This window comes from Peromyscus maniculatus, chromosome 19 (genome assembly GCF_049852395.1).
Source record: "Peromyscus maniculatus bairdii isolate BWxNUB_F1_BW_parent chromosome 19, HU_Pman_BW_mat_3.1, whole genome shotgun sequence".
Taxonomy (NCBI): Eukaryota; Metazoa; Chordata; class Mammalia; order Rodentia; family Cricetidae; genus Peromyscus; species Peromyscus maniculatus.
Window position 1 is genome coordinate 36,650,562 of NC_134870.1, and position 24,582 is coordinate 36,675,143.

General features: G+C 41.5%; 1 protein-coding gene across 2 annotated transcripts in view; it reads left to right on the forward strand.

Moving 5' to 3' along the window:
* The first annotated feature begins 345 nt into the window (after positions 1 to 345).
* Kcnn2 (potassium calcium-activated channel subfamily N member 2) overlaps positions 346 to 24,582 on the forward strand; it is a 389,972-nt gene continuing 365,735 nt past the window's right edge. For both annotated transcript variants that reach the window (XM_006977666.4, XM_042264409.2), the window contains exon 1: positions 346 to 758. The gene's annotated coding sequence lies outside the window, so the exon portion shown is untranslated. The remainder of the gene's footprint in view (positions 759 to 24,582) is intronic.

Below are 24,582 nucleotides of genomic sequence, written 5' to 3' on the forward strand. Positions count from 1 at the left end.
TGAGCATGATGTCTTCAGTACAAGGTTCCCTTTCCTGTGCTTTATGCTGTTTAAGGACAGTAGCGTTCCTGGGAGTGAAGTGCGGAGGCTTCGCATGCATGCATGCCGGTGTGGTGTGGTGTGTGTGTGTGTGTGTGTGTGTGTGTGTGTGTGTGTGTGTGTGTGTGTGTGTGTGTGTGTGTGTGTGTGTGTGTACGCGCATACGCGCGCCCGCGCTTTATTTTTGGCGCATGCACACCCCACGGTAGCCTCAAGGTCGGCGACAACCCTGATCGGTCGGGGTCCCCCGCCCATCAGTGCTCTCCCGCCCGCCAAGGACGCGGGAAGGAGGAAGTCCCCCAGTGGCGGCGGGGCATCTTGGGGAGCCCGCACAATTTCAGCATTGTCGTGCTGGAGTGGGGACAAGCAGGCAGAAGCCGGTCCCCAAAGGTGTGGACTTGGACCTTTCCGAGTGGGCAGCCGGGGCCTGGCTGGTCCCAGCCGCGCCCCCGGCTTGCTGCCCACCCCCAGGGCCTCCCTGCAGCCCCTTGGCATCCTCTCTGGGAGCTGTCACGGAATTTGGCTCTGAGAGGCAGCTGGTCCTGGCCAGGATCCCTGGTCCATCTCAAATGGAAACAGTTCCTCCTGAGGAATCGGCCGGGAATCTCAGTGGAAATGCACTGGGGCAGGGCCCCCTGGCGTGTTTAACCAAGGCCGAGCTTACCACTTTGAGGCAAGGGATGCTTCAAATGGAGCGGGATTCCTGGTTACAGACTGAGGTAAGCCCAGAACTAAGGTGACATTGACTGGGGACTACAGTTTTAACGGGGCCAGCATCCCCTAGTTAAGACTGAGAGGTTTGCCTTTCCTGCCTGACTCAGGCCTCTGGTCATCCTCAAAGTCTTTTCTCACACTGCTTTTCCTAGCCTTCCCACATCCCCTAGTGAATGCATTCCCCTGTAGGGGTTTGGACGGGATTTCCTTGGGCTCTAATTTCAGCATTTTACTGTTTATATTAGAAGGTCAATGCCAAGGCTGACCTGAGTATTCCCCCTCCTTCTGCGCTTCCATCCACCTTCCTTGCTTTATTTCTCTGTTCCTCTCCTTCCTTGTCTTGTTTGTGTGTTCCTCACTTACCCATCGTCTCTTTGAAAATGTGAGTAGAAACAAAAAGAGGGTGGGAAGAGTGTTGTGATTTTGTGAGTGATGTGATGTTGGGAGTTTGGGGGATGGCTTGTGAGACACTCACTTATTAAAAACTGGGACACCTACCCATTTCAGCTTCTTCAGCACCACACTGACAGGATGATTTCCTGGACGATAAAGTACATCTCTATGTTTTTCAACCTCCTTCTCCTAGATGTGGGAACCAGAACTTGCAAGACTAGGTGGATGCTAAACTTGAGGGGAAATAGTGTACTCTTGAGACCCAAGCTAGTTTGAGCCCTTTATGCTCAAGCCAGGGAAAGGTAATGGCAATGCTTACCCTTTCAAAGAACTGCATTTATGGAGCATTAGTTACATCTGTTTTACTCTAAAAGCTTTGTGCATGTTGACTCAAATGTTAAAGCTCCCAGGACATCACATAAAGCACTTCTTTTTACAGACGAAGCAACTCGGGACAGATAGACATGCTAAGTCTTTTGAGCATGGTCAGAGTAAATGGAGAAACTGAGGTCAAAACTCAGCATATCTGGTCCTAGAACAATGCTCTTGTGCGGTCTTAGTACATCACATGACTCGGTCCCTCCATGCCCATGTGTTCACTGTTGTGCTAGATGCAGTTCTAGCCATTGGAGGTAGAAGAGTACACAAGGGAGTCGAGATCTTGGTGTTCTAGTTGAGGGACACATCACAGTCGGTGAACAAGCTCCATGGCTCCAGATAGTGAGAGACCAATGAAGAAAAGAGAACAGGGCAATGCACAAAAATTAGTTCTGTGGTGTGGGCTGGGTTGCAGCCCAGCTGGTAGAGGGTTTTCCTAGCACACAGGGAGCCCAGGTTTTGATCTTCTAAGTCCTGTAATCACGGCACCGGAGAGATAAAGGCAGGAGTGTCATGAATTCATGGTCAGGCCAGTCTGGGATCCATAAGACCCTTTCTCAGAAAACAAAAACAATACGAGCAACAAAATCCAAACTACAAGTTACTTCCCCCTGGAGAATGGCAAGAGAAACCTTTAGGAATCTAGAATACTAATCAGCCAATAAGCACAAGCAGCTACCTGTAACAAGCATGCAAGTCAAAATCAAGGCTACACTGAGGTTCCTTTTATATGCATTTGCTTGGCCCCAGATCAAAAGTATTGAAACACTGAAAAGAATGTGTGGCTCCAAAAGATCTTCATACCGTGCTGCAGGGACACACAACTTTGGAAGCCAGTAGGGTACCATATAGTATTTCCATCACTTGCCACATCTGTGATCCAACTCTGAGCAAATGGGAACATTTTCAGTGAGAGACATGCATGCACATATACACTACAGTCTGGTTTCCAGTAAACGGAAACATGGAAGGAACTTTACTACCTGTTGCTAGGAAGTGGATAGAGTAGCATGGTGTTGACACATGAGGGAATATCATACAGCCATCAAAAGTACATAGGGTGCTGGGGAGAGTAAAGTGACTGCCTTGCTAACACCAGGGCTTTAGTTTGAATCTAGCGCCCTTGTAAAAATGCTGAACATGGCCATGCATACCTGTAATCCTAAAACTGAGGAAACAGGAAAGATCTCCAGGAGTTCTCTGGCCAACCAGTTAAGTTGAATTGGCTAGTGAAAAGACTGTCTTCAGAAATATGGTGGAGAGTGAGTGAGGAAGACACTGAAGTCAACCTGTGGCCTCTACGTGTATACATACACACCGTCACCCCTCCACACCCATAGCCACCCCCCCCCCACATAAGCACATCACTACAAATATACACAAAATTAAAAGATGACTCATAACAACATTATTGATTCTTAATGATATAATCTTAAATGAGAAGTTGAGTGGGAAGATCATATTTAGCATGATTTTGAAAACTACATTCAAAACAACTGTGATTTTAAAAAAAAGTCTAACTATTTAAGAATATACAAAGTCAAAATGACACAGGAAACCAAGAGAACCGTGACCACAAAATCTGTGATGATGGCTGCCTTAGATGGGAGAAGCCAGGGAACCTTCTGGTAGATCACAGACAAGTCAGTGGTACAATCTGAGCTGAGTTTTGGCTGGGAGGTGGGCAGGTGTGCTTATTGTATCATTAAAAGTAAGTTGTCATTAACAAAGTATGGCAGGCCATGCATGGAAAATAATGAAAGTACAAGATGAGCCAGGTACTGAGATCAACTCAGTATGCACACCCTGGGCTAAAGAAAGGTAGGAAGGCATTGAAGGCGGATGAGTAGACCTCCAGTTAGTATAAAGGAGCTGGGCGTCTCTAAGGAAGAGACAGGCAGCCAGAGCAGAGGTAGCTGGTAGGTCACAGGAATGAACTAGGGCCATCATGCAATGCTATGTAACATAGGGGGAATAATGGATGAGTTGTGAGACGTGAAGTGAAACAGCCATTTGAACATCGTAGAGGACCACGGTAGGTTCATTGTTGCAGAGAGTGGGCAATGACAAGGACTGTGGGCAGGCCCCTGCCATAGTGAAGGAGAGAAAAAAGTGGCAGGATTTTCAGTTTCTGCAACTTACTTGCTACACAAGGTACTCAGCCCGAGGAAGGGTCAAGTCACTGAGCTCTAGCCCATCTCCTCCTGCCAGTGTGTGTCTTGGTGCTGGGCACGGATGGAAGAACACATCTTTCACATTGCAGAGGGCTCTTTGGCCCTAGGTAACCTGATAGTGACTCAGGGTGATAAAAATAGACTTGAAGAGAAGTGGATGTAGTTTTCAGATCTCAGAGTTCATGTGACTAGATATTTGGGTTGATAAAGACAAAAAAGGAATCGGAGATAATTCCTGGAGTTTTCCTTTTCTTTTTGGTATTGTAACTCCAAGGTTACTGACTGCATATACAGGAAAGAAGAAGAGCATAGAAGACTTGTATTCAGAGGGGAAACCATATTTTGGACATATTAATTTAAAAATAGAAATACAAAAGTCAGGGGCAGGGAGACATTGGGCTTCATAAAAGGACCAGGAACAATTTAGGACAAAAGACATACCTGTGGGAATTCAAGGTCATCTGTACATAGTTGTCATTATGAGAGTATGAAATCCTTTACACAGAGAAAGTCTACTTTCATTTTTTTCCTCTAGCAAAGTATAAAGGAGAACTGTTTATCAATAAATATTTACTGAATAGTTGGCCAAAAAAAGGGGGGGGGGCTATATAAACAGTTGGAGTAGGGGAGGAGAATGCTCTAGGTTTCTGCCTTGCTCTTGTCTGAATGCTGAGGATGAATAGTTTGTAGGCCAAAGCCAGTCCAATGGTGAAGACAACTCATTAGCAGGATGTGGGCTGCTGCGGATCTCAGGCTTAGCATGGGAGTGCTATTCAAATCAACCAGAATTGATGGGGACTACACAGCGAAGAGGTAGAAGAGCCAGAAGAGCCCTGAGTGTTAAACAAAGAAAAGTGCTAAGGTGGAAACAAGGACACATCTCAAAATACAGTAGCGCCTGTGGATGAAGGAAAGTATGATCATCAGGAAAATACAGGGCGGAGAGACTACCGGCCTGTCAATGGATCCAATGTGCTTAGTAGCCATTGAGCCTCAGGACTTCATTTAAAGGCCACTGTACTGCAGGCATCTGTGATAGACTTAGATAACTAGCTGAGGGCCAACTGCCACAGTTCTTGTCACCTGAAGCTCCACAGTAGCTTAAATGTGTGGTGTTTTGTGACATCTTTAGGGAATGGTTGCTGAGGCCTTCCCACAGGGGATATTTCAGCCCCTCTCTGGTATGCCTATTATGAAGCATTTGATTGCATATGGATTTCTATTGCTTTATAGGTACCATCTCCTCTCCACACTAGCACTGAGGGCCTGACTCTGCTCATCTAAATTCTGGCCCGTTGCACCCTCCCATGTTGCCACATCCTATCAACTTGGTAACATCTAATTCCTAGTAAAACTTGAAATGATTCCTCACTTTTTTCCTTACATGATTGGCAGGCCTTTTACTCACCACTGCCTAGCAAAATGCTAAGCATATGAAATGTGGGCAACCATAATGGAGAAAGAAAGAACTGAAGGGAGAGAGGTGGGCAGAAGACTGAGCTACTCGAAGCCATGTTACTGTCACTGATGACACAGGCCCATGTATTCTTTCTGCAGAGGGCTGAGTGCCATCTTGCTTAAGATTGTAGACTGGTGATCAACTGGCAGTTCCAGTCTGGTTCCACATCTAGCCTGATTAGGTCACATAAAGTGTGGAAGATAACAAATCTTCCAGTGGAGTACAGATATGATTTTTAACTGTGGTGATATGAAAGTTAGATTGTGGTACCTGGCATGTAAGAAGAATACCACAGCATTCAGGTCTGAGCCACTTTCAAGACATTTATCTGTCAGGGTATCTTTGATGACCAACTTCAAGGAATTTTTTTCTCCTGAGAATCTGAGCTCTTCTCTTGTGAAGCAAGAACTCTAGGAGTCGGGTAGCAGCCAGTTTGGGCAGATGGGGAATTATTCCCAAGCACATGGGTGTTTGCTGTTCTGTTTTACACACTGTGCCACGTGGTATTCCACTGTTAGCTGGGAGTCTGAGGAGTAGTGAGGATTCAGAATTTATTCCTTCAACTTTACAGAAACAGTAATAGATGCCTGGATAAGCAAAGATACAGTGATAACTATGGCTCAGTCCTTCTCCACAAGGTCTTTGAAGTCCAGTTAAGGGACAAACAGACAATTACAACATAACATTCAAGGAGTCACTGTGTCGCAAGTCCCCAACTTCATGACACCAGCATCTCACCTGCTGGGGAGATTTGTGTGAACATGGTCATCATGATGGTCCCTTGTATTTACAAGTGAATTTACAGTGTGTAAGTCATGCTCACTTTGAATTGCTTCATTAATATTTATAATGTTCTGACACAGGTAGGTTGCTCTTCATGTTTTATGAATGAAATTTAACTTTACTGAGCAAAGGTATTTCTTGCAGCACAGTGCCATGGTCTGCATTTTCAGCCCTCTTTGCACATAGTTTCCATTCAAGGGTGTCTGGAGTGCAATCCTTGTGGGATTTTTTTTTTTTTTAAGATCCTTATGTCACGTGATAGAGTTGACAACTAAGTTTAATTTTCCTCCTTGGACCTTTGTTCCCTGTGGACTTCACACTGACAATGTGTCCATTCTAGGAGGGTGTGCACAACTACCTTCCTGGCTAGAGGGCAAAGCCCATGGGAGGGCATGATAGTTTCCATGCTCATGTCAAATTGGCAGACACTCAGTATGGTAAAGCTTGTCCAGTCAGGAGGGGAGAAGGACAGCCATCACTTTCCCTTCTTGTATGGCCTATTTGTACATTCTTCAGTTGGTTATTTATGAAATATGTATCAGTCTCCTGATATAGAATATATCACTGATTAAGCTTGGCTGTTGGTTATTTGCATAAGGAATGTGAGTTCTTTAGTGGTTTAAATTTTAGCTGTTGAAAGTAAACCTCACACTTCTATCATGAGACTGTAACAGGAAAATGAGTTTGTGTGTCTCAGATCTACGGTTAGATTTCCAGCTTTGTGGAAGATGGTGCAGTGAAGTTTCTTGGTGCCTGCAGAATCCGTGTGTGTGGAGGGGCAGGTGGCGGGGAAAAGTTCCATTACCTCATCATCTTCTACCAGGCCTGCAGCGCCACTGAAGCCGAGAGCTCACTGCAGCAGGCCAGAGGTACCCACTCAGCAGCTGGGGAGTCGGCTGTAGCCAGTTGACTGTATTCTTTCATGGAGGGACAGGCCTGATTAACCGGCCTTTTAGAAAATTATTATTTTAAGCGAGAAGTTTGTGAAAAGAGCCATAGTTTATCAGAGGTGGGTTTTGAGAAGGAGCCTTTTCATTTCCGATTGCTTCGGCATGCCAGGATTAAGTTACATGCTAGTTGACTGGTGAAGAAACCATACTAAAATTTTTGTACAAAAAGCAAGGGGATCAATGGTAATAAATAAAATGTCTGAATTACAGTATATGAGGGTGTTTTAAGGAATACCTTTAGCCAGAAATGGTGGTTGTCTTTGTTTGCTTTCAGTTGCTGAGGCAAAAACAAACAAAAAACCAACCGAAAACAACAACAAAAAAAAAAAACAAAACATATCATGGCCAAAAACACTTAGGGGAGGAAAGGTCTTTTTTGGCTTATACTTCTACATCATAATCTGTCATCAGGGAAGTTAGGGCAGGAACTTAAGGAAGAAACCTGGAGGCAGGAACTAAAGCAGAGACCCCAGATGAATGCTGCTTTCTACCTTGCTCCCCATGGCTTGCATAGCCTGTTTTCTTATGCAACCCAGGCCCACCTGCATAGGGATGGCACAGCCCACAGTGAGCTGGGTCCTTGCATATTAATCATCAATCAAGACAATGGGCCATGGATGTGCCCACAAGCCAGATGGACATAATTTTTCAATTGATGTTCTCTCTTCCTGTGTGTCTCCAGTTTGTGTTGAGTTGACAAAAACAAGCAGCCCTGTAATGCCAGCATTGAGGAGGCCCCTGTAGGAACATCTAAGAATTGAGGCTAGCTACATAGTTAGATGCTATCTAAAAGAAAAGTACAGTGTATGAAATTCTCAAAGACTCAATAAAGCTATTATTAAAAACCCCCAAATGAAGTGTCTTTGTTTTGCATTTAATTCATCCCATTATATAATCAAGAAATACTTTATATTAGCATTTTCTTTCATGTTTAGATTAGACTTACATGGATTCATTAGTTTACATCTAATAATAAACAGGTCAATTCTTTAAATAGTTACTTTGGGTTTCTTTTTTGTCTTTTAAAAATATATTAAAATTTATATTAACCTTTATAATAACTGTTTTTATTTTAAGGCAGCTAAAATGCTAGGATATTAATTAAGCATCTAGGCACAGATAAGGCTTGAGTGTATGCTGAACAAGTATGGACAGTTTTGATATATTCTGGAATATGGGCCCTACTCCCTGAACAAAGCTGGGCTCAGCTCTTTCTCTGTCCACACTCCAGTTTCTATTGTGGATCTAAATCTTTTCCTACAGCCTCTGAGGTAAATGACTAACAAAAATGAAGGCCAAAACAACGATCAGCATGCATGTGTCTGAGCTGCTGGCTGCTCTTCGTCAAAACGTCTCTGGCCCAAATTAGCATTGATTGACTCTGCCTGTTACCCATTTTATCTCTCTGTTGCCAAACAGAAACCTGATTTTGGCCTATGAGGGATGGTATGGTAGGCATGCTTGATGTCAGACTTTTCAAAACCAGATTCCAGAGCATTATTTTTGGAGACTTGGGCCAAGGTCCAGGACCCCCCCCACCCCCCCACCCCCGCCCCTGCCACTTTTCATTTCTAAAAAGCTTGAAGCTGATGCTGATGCTGTAGGTCCATGGACCTTGTTTCACAGCCCTGGCTAGATGGTGCTTGAGGAGGGATCTGCAGTGATGATGAAGCGGCATTTCAACTTCCTAGCCCATGGCCAGTCCAGCAGAGGGAGGAGAAGCCACCTGCTCCAGTTTGACCCTCACCATCCTGGCTTCAGCACTGAAATCCTCATAGTCCCAAGAACCACAGGTTTCTGATAGACTGAAAAGTTGACCTCCCCATGAGGCTTAGGAAACATGCATCTGATAGAAACTTTGTGATGCTTGAGTGTGAGCATTTAGCCTAAAACTTCAGACCTGGAGTGTTTAAAGCCATGCCATTGTGCATGCTTTGAGGTGATGGATGAAGCATGTAGCTGAGGTGTTGCTACGGAGAGCTCTTCTCTTAGTCTCTTCCCTGGAAATTATGAGAGGTCAAGGTTCACAAACATATCCACATGTTGGAATCACCGGGGGAGCTTGTTGACCAAAGAGATGCTTGTGAACCAACACTGAAGGTTTGGAATTTTGTATACATTTAGGAACCTTTGTGGCAGATAGTATCCAAACACAGCAGCCACTGGTGTCTCCCAGATGATGTTCCTGTCCTTTGCTGGAGAGTTAAGATCTGGACTGGTCCCCTTTAGTCACACTGTGGTTGCGACTTTATTTCAACAACATGAAGGCATTAAGTGACACGGAGACTGGGAATTCATTCTCCACACGAAGGTCTGCGGATCCTGAAGCCATAGTGTGGTGGGTTCAAGTGTGCCTTGTGAAGAGCCATACATGGAACCATAGGCAGCCATCATGTGCTAGAGAGGCCTTCTTGAATCTGTTCAAAGCTACAGTGAGTGGTCCCAGGAGCAGAACTGTAGACAGGCTCCTCCAGGCCCGGAGGTCAGATTCCCTGAGCCCCAGTCACTGCTTTAATTCACATAGCTTTAGGAGATTTGTTACAGAAGTTTTGGCTAAAGTGCAAGTGCATTCTTTGACTTTGTTGTCCGTCACACATGTTTTGAATGGTGATGTGAAAACGAAGAACATTTTCTTTGTCACCTTTACCTTAAAGTGAAAATGAGAATCCGCACAACGTGGCTTACTGCTTAGACAAAATTATCATTTTTTTTCTTGATGTAATTATTAATAAAAGCAAGCAAAAATGTAGTCTGTCAACAATTCCTTCTCTCTAGAGAGCAGAGCATAAGGCAATGGTTCTCAAGCTGTGAGTCTAGAACCATTTGGTGGGTTACATATCAGCTATCCTGCATGCCAGATATTTACATTGTGATTCACAACAATAGCAAAATTACAGTTCTGAAGTAGCAATGAAGTAATTTTATGGTTGGTCACCACAGCAATATTAAATGGTTGCAGAATTAAGAAGGTTGAGACCCACTGGCATAAGGTGATATGCAAGATGTTATTAATTTCTTCTTGATGAACTTTGACTCCAAGAAAGTGAACTCTGGCTACCTCTGTGTCTGAGTGGCTCACTAGGAATCCAGGCATTACAATTAAAGTCCAAGAGTAGATGGGCATCTGTGAGGAGATGAAGTTTCCACTAGGAGAAACGGAAAGGAGGAAAACTGCGAGGGAAACCAGAAGATGAGGGATGTCTTTTGTTTTGTTCACTCGATTATTTTTGGGGTTTGCTAGGGCATCCTGAGGGATGCTTACCAAGCATGTTCTTTGGCTGGGAGAACACCTTAGTGTGGGTTCCTAGTCTTTCTTTGGCTGTACGCTCAAGGGTGAATTCTAACATAAATGCAATGTGACCCTTGACTGGCCTTTCCCCTTCTGCTAGCACTCCAGACAGCATTCTCCCCAGGTGTTTGCACGACTAGTTCCAACAGCTGCTTTCCACCTCTGCTCCAAGCTCTTTTCATTGACCGCTTCCTTGTGTGGGATGGGGCATCCTCAGCCTTGGGAGAAGCTGGACACTCACATGTCCTTCCTTCCTGAGCATCTGTCCTGTGGGATTACATAATCATGAACCTCCCCCAGGCAGGCTTTTCTTTTCTTTTTGTGATGGGGAAAATGACTTGTACGTAAACACTGTGCCATGTCTAGTTATCTCACAAAGCTCGCTGCTTTTTAACTGTCGGCAGCTTTCTGTGGTTATCACATTTGTCAATAAAAACCTAACCTGACAGTAGGAAATGTAATAAAAAAGAATTAAAAATCTACTTAACATACAGGAAGCTTCCTTCTTCAGTGCCTAATTTTTCTTGAACTTTCATTTACACTAGCTTATCAGAAACACAGGGCTTTTTTTTTTTTTTTTTTGCTTTATGTTTGTTTATTTTTTTGTTTTTACATTCCTCACACCAGTACCCCTTCCTTCCTCTCCTCCCAGGCCCTCCCCTGGCCCATCCACTCTTCCTCTTCCTTTTCTCTTCAGAAAAGGGCAGGCTTCCCTGGATATCAACCAGGCCAACCAGCCATGGTGGTTGAATGAAAATGGCCCCCAAAGGGAGTGGCACTCTTAGGAGGTGAGGCCTTGTTGGAGTAGGTGTGGTCTTGTTGGAAGAAGTAAGTCACTGTGAAGGCTAGCTTTGAGATCTTACTTATGCTCAAGATACTACACAGTTTCTGAGACCATGTCCTGTTGCCTGCAGATCAAGACATAGAATGCTAGCTTTCCAGCACCATGTCTGCCTGCATGCTGCCGTGTCCTGCCATGATGATAATAGACTGAACCTCTGAACTGTGAGCAAGCCACCACAATTAAATGTTGTCCTTTATAAGAGTTGCCATGGTCAGGGTGTCTCTTCACAACAGTAGAAACTCTAATTAAGGCACATGGCATATCAAGTTTTAGTGAGACAAGGCACCTGCTCTCCTGTTAAGACTGGATGAAACAATCTGGTAAGAAGAAAGGGTCCCAAAAGCCAGCAACAGAGACAGCTCCCACTGTTAGGAGCCCCTCAAGAAGACCAAGCTACACAACTGTAACATATATGCAGAAGGCGCCGGACCCATGCTGATTCCCTGGTTGTCAGTTCAGTCTCTTTGAGCCCTTATGAGCCCAGGTCAGTTGATTCTGTGGGCTTTTGTGTGGTGCCCCGGATCCCTCTCATTCATACAGTCCTTCCTCCCCCTCTTCCACAAGATTCCCTGAGCTCCTTCTAGTGTTTGGCTGTGGGTTTCTGCATCTGTTTCCATCAGATGTCAGATGGAGTCTCTCTGATGACGATTGGAATAGGCACCAACCTATGAGTACAGCAGAATATCATTAGGAACCATTTCATTGACTTTTTTTTGCCAGTCATGTTTGGTTTTATCCTAGGTCTCTGAGCTATCCTGCCTCTGGGTCCTGGCCCTCCAGGCAATGTCAGGGGTGGGTCACTCTCACAGCATGGGTCTCAAGCTGGACCAGTCATTGGTTGGCCACCCCCACAACCTCTGTACCACCTTTCCCCAAGCCTATCTTGTAGGCAGGACAAATTTTAGGTCAAAGGTTTCATCGCTGGGTTGGTGTCCCAATCCTTCCACTGGAAAGTCTTGCCTGGTTACAGGAGATGGTGGGTTCAGGCTCTGTATACTTCATTGCTCAGAGTCTTAGCTAGGGTCACCCACGGAGATTCCTGGGAGTTTCCATTGCACTAGGTTTCTTGCTCATTCTGGAGATGACCCTCCATTCTAATTGTCTCTCCCAGTACTCTCTGCTTCCACCCCACCCCCCATCCCTCCTGTTCTCATCCCCATCACACTCCCATCCAGACCCCTTTCTCCATTCATCGGCAATATTTATTCTGTTTCTCCTTCACAGTGAAATTCATGCTTTCCCCGCACCCTTGAGCTCTCCTTGTTACTTAGCTGTTCTGGGTCTGTGAATTTTAGCATGGCTATCTTTTACTTTAAAGTTAATATCCACTTATAAGTGAGTACATACTATGCTTGTCTTTCTGGGTCTGGGTTACTTCACTCAGGATGATCTTTTGTAGTTCTATCCATTTAGCAGCAAATTTCATGTCATTGTTTGAAGAGCTTAGTAATACTCTCCTGTGCAAATGTACCACCTTTTCTTTATCCATTCTTCAGTTGAGGGATATCTAGGTTGTTTCCAGTTTCTGGCAATTACGAATAAAGCTGCTATGAACATAGGTGAGCAAGTGTCCTTGTGATAGGATGGAGCATCTTTTGGGTGTATGCCAAGGGGTGGTGTAGCTGGATCTTGAGGTAGATCAATTTCTAATTCTCTAAGCAACCACCATTTTGATTTCCAAAGTGGCTGTACAAGTTTGTACTCCCACCAGCAGGAGAGGAGTATACCCTTTGTGCCACGATCTTGCCAGCATGAGCTGTTACTTCTGTTACTGATCTTAGCCATTCTGACAGATGTTAATGAAATTTAACTATTTTGACTTGCATTTCCCTGATGACTAAGAATGTTGAACATTTCTTTAAGTGTTTCTCAGCCATTTTAAATTCCTCTGTTGAGAATTCTGTTTAGATCTGTACTGCATTTTCTAATTAGATTATTTACTTAATAGATATTTAGTTTCTTGAGTTCTTTATATATTTTGGATACTAACCCTCTGTCAAATGTGAAGTCAGTGAAGATCTTTTCCCATTCTGTGGGCTTTCATTTTGTCCTATTAATGGTGTCCTTTGCCTTTTAGAAGCTTTTCGGTTTCATGAGGTCCCATGTATTAATTGTTGATCTTAGTGCCTGTGCTATTTGTATTCTGTTCAGGAAGTTGTATCCTGTATCAAAGCATTTAAGGATACTCCTCACTTTCTCTTCTATTAGGTTCAGTGTATTTGGATTTATCTTGAGGTCTTTGATCTACTTGGACTTGAGTTTTGTGGACCGTGATAGATATGGATCTATTTCTTCTATGTGTTGACATCCAGTTAGACCAGCACCATTTTTTGAAGATGCTTTCTTTTCTCCATTGTATAATTTTGACTTTGTTTTTTTGTCAAAAATCAAGTGTCCATAGGTGTGTGGATTTACATCTGGTTCTTTGACTCAATTCCTTTGATCAACTGGCATGGTTTTATGCCAATACCATGTGGGTTTTATTACTATAACCTGATAGTAGAGTTTAAAATCAGAAATAATGATACCGCTGAAAGTTCTTTTATTATACAGGATTGTTTTAGCTATCTTGTTTTTTTTTTTTCCCATATGAAGTTGACTATTGTTCTTTCGAGGTCTGTAAAGAATTGTGTTGGAATCTTGATGGGAATTGCATTGAATCTGTAGATTGCTTTTGGTAAGACTGCCATTTTTACTATGTTAATCCTACCTATCTAAGAGCATGGGAGAGCTTCCCTTCTATTGATATCTTCGTTTTCCTTCTTCAAAGACTTGAAGTTCTTATCATTCAGGTCTTTCACATTCTTAGTTAAAGTTACCCCAAGATATTTTATATTATTTGTGGCTATTGCAAAGGGTATTGTTCTCTTGATTTCTTTCTCCATTTATTGTTTGTATATAGGGGGCTACTGATTTTTTTTTGTTAATTTTGTATCCAGCCACTAGACTGAAGGTATTTATCAGCTGTAGGAGTTCCCTGGTAGAATTTTTGGAGTCATGTATGTGTACTACCATATCATCTGCAAATAGTGATACTTTGACTTCTTCCTTTCCAATTTGCATCTCCTCAATCTCCTTTATTCCTCTTATTTCTCTAGCTAGAACTTCAAGTACTCTCTTTTGAATAGCTATAGAAAGAGTGGACAGCCTTGTCTCATCTCTGATTTTAGTGGAATTGCTTTAAGTTTCTCTCCATTTAGTTTGATGTTGGCTATGGGTTTGTTATATATTGCCTTTATTATATCCCTTGTATCCCTGATCTCTCCAAGATTTTTATTTTGAAGGGGTATTGGATTTTGTCAAAGGCTTTTTCATCATCTAATGAGAAGACCATGTGGGTTTTTCTTTCAGTTTGTTTATATGATGACTTACACTGACAGATTTTCATATGTTGAACCATCCCTATATCTCTGGGATAAAGTCCACTTGACCATGGTGGATAATCTTTTTGATGTGTTCTTGGATTCAGTTTGTGAGCATTTTATCAAATATTTTTACATCAATGTTCATAAGGAAAATTGGTCTATAATTCTCTTTCTTTGTCAGGTCTTTGTGTGGTTTGAGTATCAGGGTGACTGTGGCCTCATAAAATAAATTGGGCGATGTTCCTTTTGTTTATATTTTATGAAATAATTCCAAGAGTATTAATATTAGCTCTCCTTTGAAAGTATGGTATAATTCTGCATTAAAATCATCTGCCCCAGAGCTACAGCATCATCCAGGCCTTCTGAGGACCATGTCTGGGTCTCTGGTCTTACAGCAGCTGGGGTCTGTGATGCTATCCATGGCCTGTGCCACCACCAAGGGTCACACAGATGTCTAGGTTCTAGATCATTGCCTGTGGCCATGGTGGTGACCAACGGAAGTGCTGTGGCTGAAACCATGACAATCTGGGTGGCCTGCACTGCCACCAGTGACCATGTTGTTGACTGGTCCTGAGCTTTTGCTAGGGACCATGTCTGAGTCCATGGCCCTCCTGCATCCAGGGTCTGCTGGAATGTTTAAAGGGCCTGGTCCTGTAGAACCATAGCCACAGGATCTCCATGCTGTGGGGCAATAACAGGATATCTGAGAGGAATGTTGGTAGGGGTCCAGTTTTGATGGTGTACTACAAACAAAACCAAGACCCTTGAATCAGACCAATAACTCATTCCATAATGAGCATTTGCAAGTAAAGCCGTTTGGACAAAAGGGTCTACTGCATGATCCATAGCAGCTCCCTGTGCCACTGAGATGAGTGCAGAAGCAGTGGAAAGGCAGGAAAGATGAAGGAGCAAAGTGTTTTACCTTTTTAAAATTTATTTTTATTCTTTTTTAGCTTTCCTTTGGGGCTGGGACACTACAAGAATGAGGCACAGATATGGAGGGACTGGGAGATGAGCAGGACTGAGGTATATGGTGTAAAATTCCCAAAGAATCAATAAAACAAACAACAAATAAACAAAAAACCATCTGGCCCTGGGCTTTTTTGGTTGGGAGATTTTTTAATGACTGCTTCTACTTCCGTGGGTGTTATAGGTCTACTTATATTATTTATCTGCTCTTTATTTAAATTTGGTCAGTGGTATCTATTGATAAAATTGTCCATTTCTTTTAGATTTTCCAATTTTGTGGAGCATAGATTTTTTTTCTTAACTGATGTAACTGAAATTCTTTATTTAGAAACAACTCATGGACAACATTTTTCTGAGAGTGTATTAATAATTCCATGCAAGCAAGAAGTTTTAAATGTATGATACATCTGCTTCTACTCACTTGAAGATTATCTCACATGATGGTAGGCTAACACAGCACAATGAAAATATGGAACTTATTTAGAAACTGTGGCTTTTGAACAAATGTGGCACAAGAATCAGTTTTAGATGCTATAATGAACCTCCTGAGGTGGGCTACTTATGAACAAAATGGTGTTTATTTAGCTCAGTTTTGAGTGTTGAAAGCCCAATGGTGTGATGCAGGTTCTTTCAAGGACCATCTTTGTTTTTTATTACCTCATAGTTAGGAGCAAGGGCAAAGTTTGAAGGAGCACAGATTTTTGAAGTATGACCTAATGATTCTTTGGATCTTGTTGATTTTCTCACCAACTTTTATTTTGTTGATTCTTTGTATTGTTCTCTTTGTTTCTATTTTACTAATTTCAGCCTGGAGTTTGATTATTTCCTGCCATCTACTCCTCTTTGGTGTGTTTGATTCTTCTGGTTCTAGAGCTTTCAAGTGTTCTGTTAAGTCACTAGTATGAGATCTCTCCACTTTCCTTATGTAGGCACTTAGTGCTATGAAATTTCCTCTTACACTACTCATTGTGTCTCATAAGTTTGGGAATCTTGTGCATTCATTTTCATTGAATTCTAGGAAGTCTTTCATTTCTTTCTTTATTTCTGCCTTGGCCAGTAATCATTCAGTAGGGAGTTGTTCAGTTTCCATGAGTTTGTAGGCTTTCTGTTGTTGTTGAAATCTAGCTTTAATCCATAGTAGTCAGATAAGATACAAGGGGTTATTTCAATTTCCTTGTATCTGTTGAGGCTTGCTTTGTGAACCAGTGTATGGTCAGTTTTGGAGAAGGTGCCATGAGGTGCTGAGAAGAAGATATATTATTCTGTGTTTGGGTGAAATGTTCTGTAGATACCTTTTAGGTCCATTTGAGTTATAATATCTGCTAGTTCCAGATATTATTTCTCTGTTTAGTTTCTGTCTGGATGACCTGTCCATTGCTTTAAATTCTCTCATGTATCCAGGCAACAAAGGTAGTCTCAACTTTTAGAGTAGGTGAGGAGGACTTTGCAGTGACAATGTCTATTGTCAGGCCATTGCTTTTCCTGTGACTCAGATGACTTCCCCTATGAAGGACTAAGGTAACTGATGATGGTGAAACCTGTGTGTCAGTTTTCTGTGGCCTCACTTTCCTCTTCACTTCACTATCATAGTGATATTTCTAAATGCAAACACAGAAAGCATTTATGATATGGAACAAAATAGGATGATTTGCAGAGACCTTCAAACCTTTGCTTCTTTCCCATAGAAAACACAGAAGCAACATTCTAAGGATGTCCTGTCACTGTTTGATAGTGACAGTGATTGGTCTCAGCTTATTAAATACTCATGAAGGTTTGGCGAACACTCGCTAATCACCAAGTCCAAATCCATATTCTTTGTGTATATGGATTCCCACCAGACCAAGTGGTAGTGGGCCTACTATTACTTTGTGGTAGAAGGCATGCTTTGCATGCAGAGCTATAGATACATTGCTTTATGTTAGACGTTTCCTTTGTGAAGGAAAGACATGGAAGTCCATCTGCCTCAAAAAAGGAGGTGGTTAGTTAGTTCAGCACAGAGGCCACAGGTGGGAGCAGCCGTATTAGGAGTCAGGCAATCACTCCAGAAAGAGCTCCTTCACTCTTTCTCTCATACAGATGTTTTCTCTGTCACTTAGCATTTCAGCATTTCATTTGCTGACAATGACTTAGTTCTCAGCTGTGTTCGGGTCTGTGACCCCATGGCAAAGACCAGCGGGTCTGAGCTTTCAGCGCTGTTTGGTTTTAACCCAAACCCAAATGCTGAGTTGAAAAGGTCAGCTCCAAAGTCAATGGCCATGTTCAGATTTTGAAGGAATTTGAGTCTCTAATTTCATTAGAGAAAGACAAGATGATGATTCTGTTTTAAAAAGGAAAATAATATCAAGAAGACAATAAACACAGATGCATGGGAAGTGGAAAAAGGAGCCACAGACTCCTAGTTAAGAGACCAGCATTTAGACCTCACATGCCTCTCTGAAAATAGATATAAAGTACAGGTAGACAGTCTCCCATTAACTGAACACAGAGACACTGATGTATAAGCTGAAGAGCAACTTATTATTCTATAAAGACAACATATAAACAACCACAAACATCAATGTTGACAGAGCAATACATCCTCCCTTCCCCCCGCAAGGTAAAGCCCAAGGGAATCCAATCATAAGAAATCTGATAAATGAAGATACATCAATACAAAAGTAGGTAGTGTCATCTACATTAGAACCTGCCACAGGAGCTAGATACCTGGGGTTTCTGGAGCCAGAGCAACATTGCTTTGTAGATAACCTTGGCATGCTTGATGCTTGGGCTTCTCTTTTGATAAAGATCACCTTGGTGCTTGATAAAATGTAGGTCTCTGGGCTCATCCTGGTTTTACCTCGGTAGCATGAGAGTTAGTTGAGCTGATGAAACTTCTTTTGACACAACCTTTACTCATGTAGAAAGTTAAGTGGTACAGATTCTTCTTACATTCTTAAACACTCTGCTTTTGAATATTTATCATAGCTTTCAATTTAAGCTGAAGGTAAGGGTACCTTCAGATTCACCTTGAGTATAAACTCCCAATTGGTGGAAATAAATGTATCTAGACTATTTTGAAATAATGGAAATATTGTGGGTTGAATATATAAGGTATTAAATGAAGTAATCTGTATATTCATGAACGTATATTTGGTATCATGTGTGTATCCATTTCCAGCTATCTAATCAGAGGTCTATGTATAATGTAGATAGAATTTATTTTTTTACACATACAAAGTGATGTATTTTACTGTCATTTTAATGCATATATATCATGATAGTTCATTCTATTTTTTTTTTTGAGACAGGGTTTCTCTGTGTAGCTTTGTGTCTTTCCTGGATCTCGCTCTGTAGACCAGGCTGGCCTTGAACTCACAAAGATCTGCCTGGCTCTGCCTCCCAAGTGCTGGGATTAAAGGCATACGCCACCACCACCCAGCAATAGTTCATTCTTAATTGCCCACCACACACTACCATTTCTTGCCCCCTTCCCCTCTTTTTCTAGTCTCTTCTCAAACAATCCTTCTTTCTGCTTTCATTCCAAATATATTCTACTAACTTCTGCCGTCATCCCTCCCTTCAGACTTCTTCCATTATATAGCCCACTTTATACTTTCATGTCCTACACACACACACACACACACACACACACACACACACACACACACACACTTAAATCCTTTTCTGCATATTGTAGAAGCTACACAATGTTTTCTGAGTCTGGCTTGTTTCACTTAATGTGACTTGTGGTTTCATTTACTTTCCTGAAAATTCCATTATTTATTTGTCTTCACAGGTGAATAAAATTCCATAGAGACCACATTTTCTTTATCTTTTCATCTGTTGATGTCTAGGCTGATTCCTTGGCTATTGTGAATAATGTGGTATCAACATGACTGTTCAGGTGTCTCTGTAATGTACTGACTTAGCATCCTTCAGGTACATACCTAGGATTGAGATAGACTCAGTGAGAGCTCTTTTTTTGGTGTCTTGAAAAATCACCATATTAGTTTCTGCAGGGGATGCACAAGTTCACATTGTTACCAGGTGTGATAAGTGTTCTAGTGATAGCTAGCTCCCTTGCTAGCATTTGTTGTGATTTCATTTACTTTCTTTAAAAAATATCTGATAAGCCGGGCGGTGGTGGCGCACGCCTTTAATCCCAGCACTCGGGAGGCAGAGCCAGGCAGATCTCTGTGAGTTCGAGGCCAGCTTGGGCTACCAAGTGAGTTCCAGGAAAGGCGCAAAGCTACGCAGAGAAACCCTGTCTCGAAAAAAAACCAAAAAAAAAAAAAATATCTGATAAATTCTTGGAGTGTTTTCTATGTTGAGTTTTGATCAAGTTCACCCTCCTAACTCCTCTGGATATAGCCATTCCGCCCCAGGAGAGATGGAATCTCAGAGGAGTTTTAATTTGCATTTCCCTGATGACTAAGGTATTGAACACTTCTTCAAGTACTTATTAATCAATTGCATTTCTTTCTTTGAGAGCTGCTTTTTTTTTTTTTAATTTGATGATCTTTGGTGTTTAATTTTTAGAGTTCTTTGTAGAATCTAGATATGAATCCCTTGTGGGAAGTATACTTGGCAAATATGTCTCTCCTGTTCTTTAGACTGTCTTTCCATTCTGCTCATTATTGACCATTTTCAGTGAAGAATATTTTTAATTTTATATAAATCCCATTTGTCCGTGACTGGCATTTTTTTCCTGTACGGTCAAAAGCATTTTCAGATGTCCTTGTCTGTGGTTAGATCTTAAAGTTCTTTTACGTTTTCTCTGGATTTTTTTTTTTTTTTAGTTTTAGGGGTTCCATTAAAGTGTTTGAATAATTTTGAATTGATCATTGTTCATCATGAGAGATAGTCATATTTCGTTCTTTATAAGTGGATATCTAGTTTTGCCAGGACCATTTATTGAGGAGACTGCCTTTTCCTAATGTGTGTTTCTGACAAATTAGTCAAAGATTAAGCATCTGTAGCTTTGTAATTTTATTTCTAGGTCTCCTATCACATTTAATTTTGTGTTGGCTTTTGTGCTGGTACCATGTTGTTGAGTCACTATGGCTTTGCCGTATAATTTGAAGTCAGGTCTTGTGAGGCTTCCAGCATTGCCTTTTCTGCCTGAGGTTTCTTTGGCGTTTTGGAGACTTTTCTGCATCTGTGTGAATTTTAGAATAGAGTTCTTTTAGAGTTCTGTGGGGAAACTCATTAGAATTTACACAGGAATTGCATTGAATCTGCATATTGTAAGTAATAGAGCAAATAACGTAATACTAAAACTGCCAATGTCTTGACATTGTCTCCCTAGAGTTACTGTCTCAGTGTTTTAAATTTTTCTGTAGAAGCGATTTGCTCCTTTGGTTAGATTTATATTTCCTACTTTTCTAGTTTCTTCCTTTTTTTCCTTCATTTAAAAAAAAATCCACTGTATATGGTAGGTTTATTTAATTTTTTTTTTAATGGTTTCTTTCTCAGCAAGACTGTTGTTGGTATATAGGAAGACTACTGACTTTTGCATGTTGATTTTGGATCCTAACACTTTGCTGAAAGTGTTAATGAGATATGAGTTTTCTGTTAGTCTTTAGGGTCTTTTAAGCTTAGAATATACCATCTGCAAATAAGAGCCGTCTTCCTTTTTCCTTCCTAACTGTATCTTTTTTTTTCTTTCTTTCTCTTGTCTTATGGTTCTAGCCAAGACTTCAAGCTTTCCATTGAGCGAAAATGGAGAATGTGGGCATCCTTATTTTCTTCTCCAGCTTCTAGTTTGTTCCCATTTAGTGTAGTTTGTAGTTATGTGAATGCTTATTTGGGATTTCTCCTCTGTTAATTTTCTTTCTTTCTTTCTTTCTTTCTTTCTTTCTTTCTTTCTTTCTTTCTTTCTTTCTTTCTTTCTTTCTTTTTTAGTAAGAGATTTTCTATTTATTTTACATACCAATCACAGATTCCCCTGTCCTCCCTCCTCTCACCCCCCAGCCTTCCCTCCCAACCCACCCCCTATTCCCATCTCCTCCACCACTAGGTCTCCCATAGGGAGTCAGCAGAGCCTGATACATTCAGTTGAGGCAGGTCCAAGCCTCTCCTCCCTGCACCAAGGCTGAGCAGAGTGTCTCAGCATAGGCACTAGGCTCCAAAAAGCCGGCTCATGGACCAGGGACGGGTCCTGATCCCACTGCCTGGGGGGCCCCTATATAATTCAAGCTAAACAACTGTCTCGCTTATCCAGAGGGTCTAGTCCAGTACCATGGGGGCTCCTCAGCTATTGGTCCACAGTTCATGAGTTTCCACTAGTTTGGCTAGTTGTCTCTACTTTTATCATTCATGGTCTCGATATCCCTTGCTCATAGGATCCCTCCTCTCTCTCATTGATTGGACTCCTGGAGCTCCACCTAGGACCTGGCCATGGATATCTGCATCTGCTTCCATCAGTCACTGGATGAGGGTTCTATGATAACAGTCCTGCATTAGTTTTCAAGGACTGCTGGTTTACTGTTTGGGACATAATGGGTTACTTCCTTTATTTATCTCATTATCATGAGTTTTATTTTTGTGTTGTTGTGATTGAGATTGTCTTTCTTCCTCCTCTGTGTATACTGTGCCCCTTTGAATGTCTTCTGCAGTTCTGCCTTGGTGGTCATGAACTGCCTTAGTTCATGCTTGTCTTTGAAAAGTCCTTATTTTTTCTGTCAGTGAAAAAATTTCTTTGTTGGCAAGTGCTTACTTTCAGGGATTGAAATATGTTTCCTGACTTTATGAGTAGCCAATGAGAGGGGTCTGATATTATGTGTTTGCCTTTGTGTGTGATCTAGGGTATTTCCCTTTACAATTTTTAATACACTTTGTGCTTTTGACCTTCTAGTTGTAATATGTTTTGGAGAGATTATTCTCTGGTGGTGTCTATTTGGGATTCTACATAGGTTTTATTGTTTTGCTTTGGTTTTTTTTGTTTCTTTGTTTTTGTTTTTGGGGTGTGTGTGTGTGTGTGTGTGTGTGTGTGTGTGTGTGTGTGTGTTTCTGTCTGTTTCTATTTCCAAATTTGGAAATACTTTCTAGAGTTCTTCATGTGTGGTCATGCTAGTTTTCCTTTTATAATTTTGTATATGTATGTGGATGTACAGGTGTGTGGGGACATGTGTGTTCATGTGAGCATATGTATGTGGAGGCCGAGGGCAACCTTGGGTGTCATCCTCAGGAATGCCATCTACCTCTTTTGAGGCAGAGTCTCTCATTGGCCTGGAGCTCACTGTTGAGGCTGGACTGGCTGTCAATGAGCCCAGAGTTCCACTTGTCTGTGTGTCCCAAGAGTTAATATTCCAAGTGCTGTGCATTTTCCCTTGGAGACTGAGGATTAAACTCAGCTCCCCATGCTTGCAAGACAAGTGCATTACCAAGGTAGCCATCTCCAGTTCTTCTTTCTTTTTCTGACATTTGAATGTAGTATTTCTTCATCCTTGTCCTCCATCCCTGGTATTCTTTCCCTTGCTTGGTCAAGTCTATTGGTGATATTTTCCCATATGTTGTTTTATTTGATTCATTTATTTTTCATTTCCAACATTTTTATTTTTTATTGTCAGAATGTTGATTTCCTTGCTTATTTTTCTTCTGAGTTTTTGTTTTGTTCATATTGCTGATTTTCTCATCTGCTTTAAACTTTCTGCTGTATGATACTGACATTTTTCTTCACATCTTGGATTGAATCCATAGCCTGTCTGTATCATATTTGAAGTCATTGATCATTTTACTAGGAAACTTTTGTAATTTTCTTCTGGCATTTTATGTATTTAATGATCTTTGAGTTCAATAGCTGAGGAATCTTGATCACTTGGGGGAGTCATGTCATCTTACTTTTCTTGTGTGTCTTGTGTTTCTATGGTACCATCTGTTCATCTATTGATTTGGACGTCTCTCCTAATATTACTGGATATTCTAAACATTTCATTTATAGTTTTTATAATTTGACCTCTGAAGATCATTGATCATACTATGGGTCAGCTTTACAACAGTAAGAATAGCAGAGTCACACATGAGATCTGAGAACATAGTAGTTACTCCATGCTTTAAGGCTTAGTGATTCAGCTGTGCCAATCAGGTGCCAGAATACTGAAAGGTTTTCAGAGAGCCACTGGTCTCTAGAATAGGGTGAAAGCTGCATCTGACATCAGTGTAGGAATCATTTCCATCATCATCATCATCATCATCATCATCATCATCATCATCATCACCATCATCATTAGCAGCAGCAGCAGCAGCAGCAGCAGCAACAGCAACAGCAATAGTGTAAACCAATTCAGTGGCAAGAAAGAGGGAAGGCTGCTGTTGTTTGTTTTGGCTCTTTTGGGGGGTCCACCACCCAGCTCCCAAATAAATCACACATGGAGGCTTATTCTTACTTATGAAAGCCTGGCCTTAGCTTGGCTTGTTTCTAACCAGCTCTTCTTAACTTTAAATTATCCCATCTACCTTTTGGCTCTGGGCTTTTCCTATTATCTTATTTCTGCCAATCTTCTTACTCCATGGCTTGCTGTGTAGCTGGGTGGCTGGCCCCTGGAGTCCTCCTCCTTCTCTGGCTACTTCTTTTTCTTTTCTCCCAGATTTCTCCCTCTATATATTCTCTCTGCCTGCCAGCACTGACTACCCTTTCTCCTGCTTCACTATTGGCTGTTCAGTTCTTTATTAGATCATCAGGTATTTTTGACAGGTATTGTAACACAGTTTCACAGAGTTAAATAAATGCATCATAAACAAAAGTAACACACCTTAAAATAATATTCTACAACAGAAGGCCAACTAACAACAAGTAGAAATAATCTTCCTTCTGCCATGCTTTTTAAAAAAAATCTGGGTTGCTGCAAGGTGCTACCCACAATCTGGGTGGGCCTTTCCACATCAATCAAGACAATCAGGTACTTCTTCAAGGAAGGCTCCATACTCAAATTATTCTAATTTGTGATAAGTTGACATCAAAATCAACCACATTAAAGGAGACCTTATATTCTGTAATTGCTTTGTGAAGCAGGTACTAGTAATTGAAGCTTACTGGTAAGTACCTCCCAGACAGCAACATTGCCCTATGATTTGTTGTAAGAATTGAACAGAGTATTATGCGATATATTCTAACAAAAAGATACTGTTCAAAGGAGACTGTAGGTATATTTCAGTAAGTGAATAGTATTTCAAAGTTTCAGAGGTCATGGTTAATTATTATAGAAGGGGTAAGGTATTTAACTCCCTATTAGTGAGACATACTAC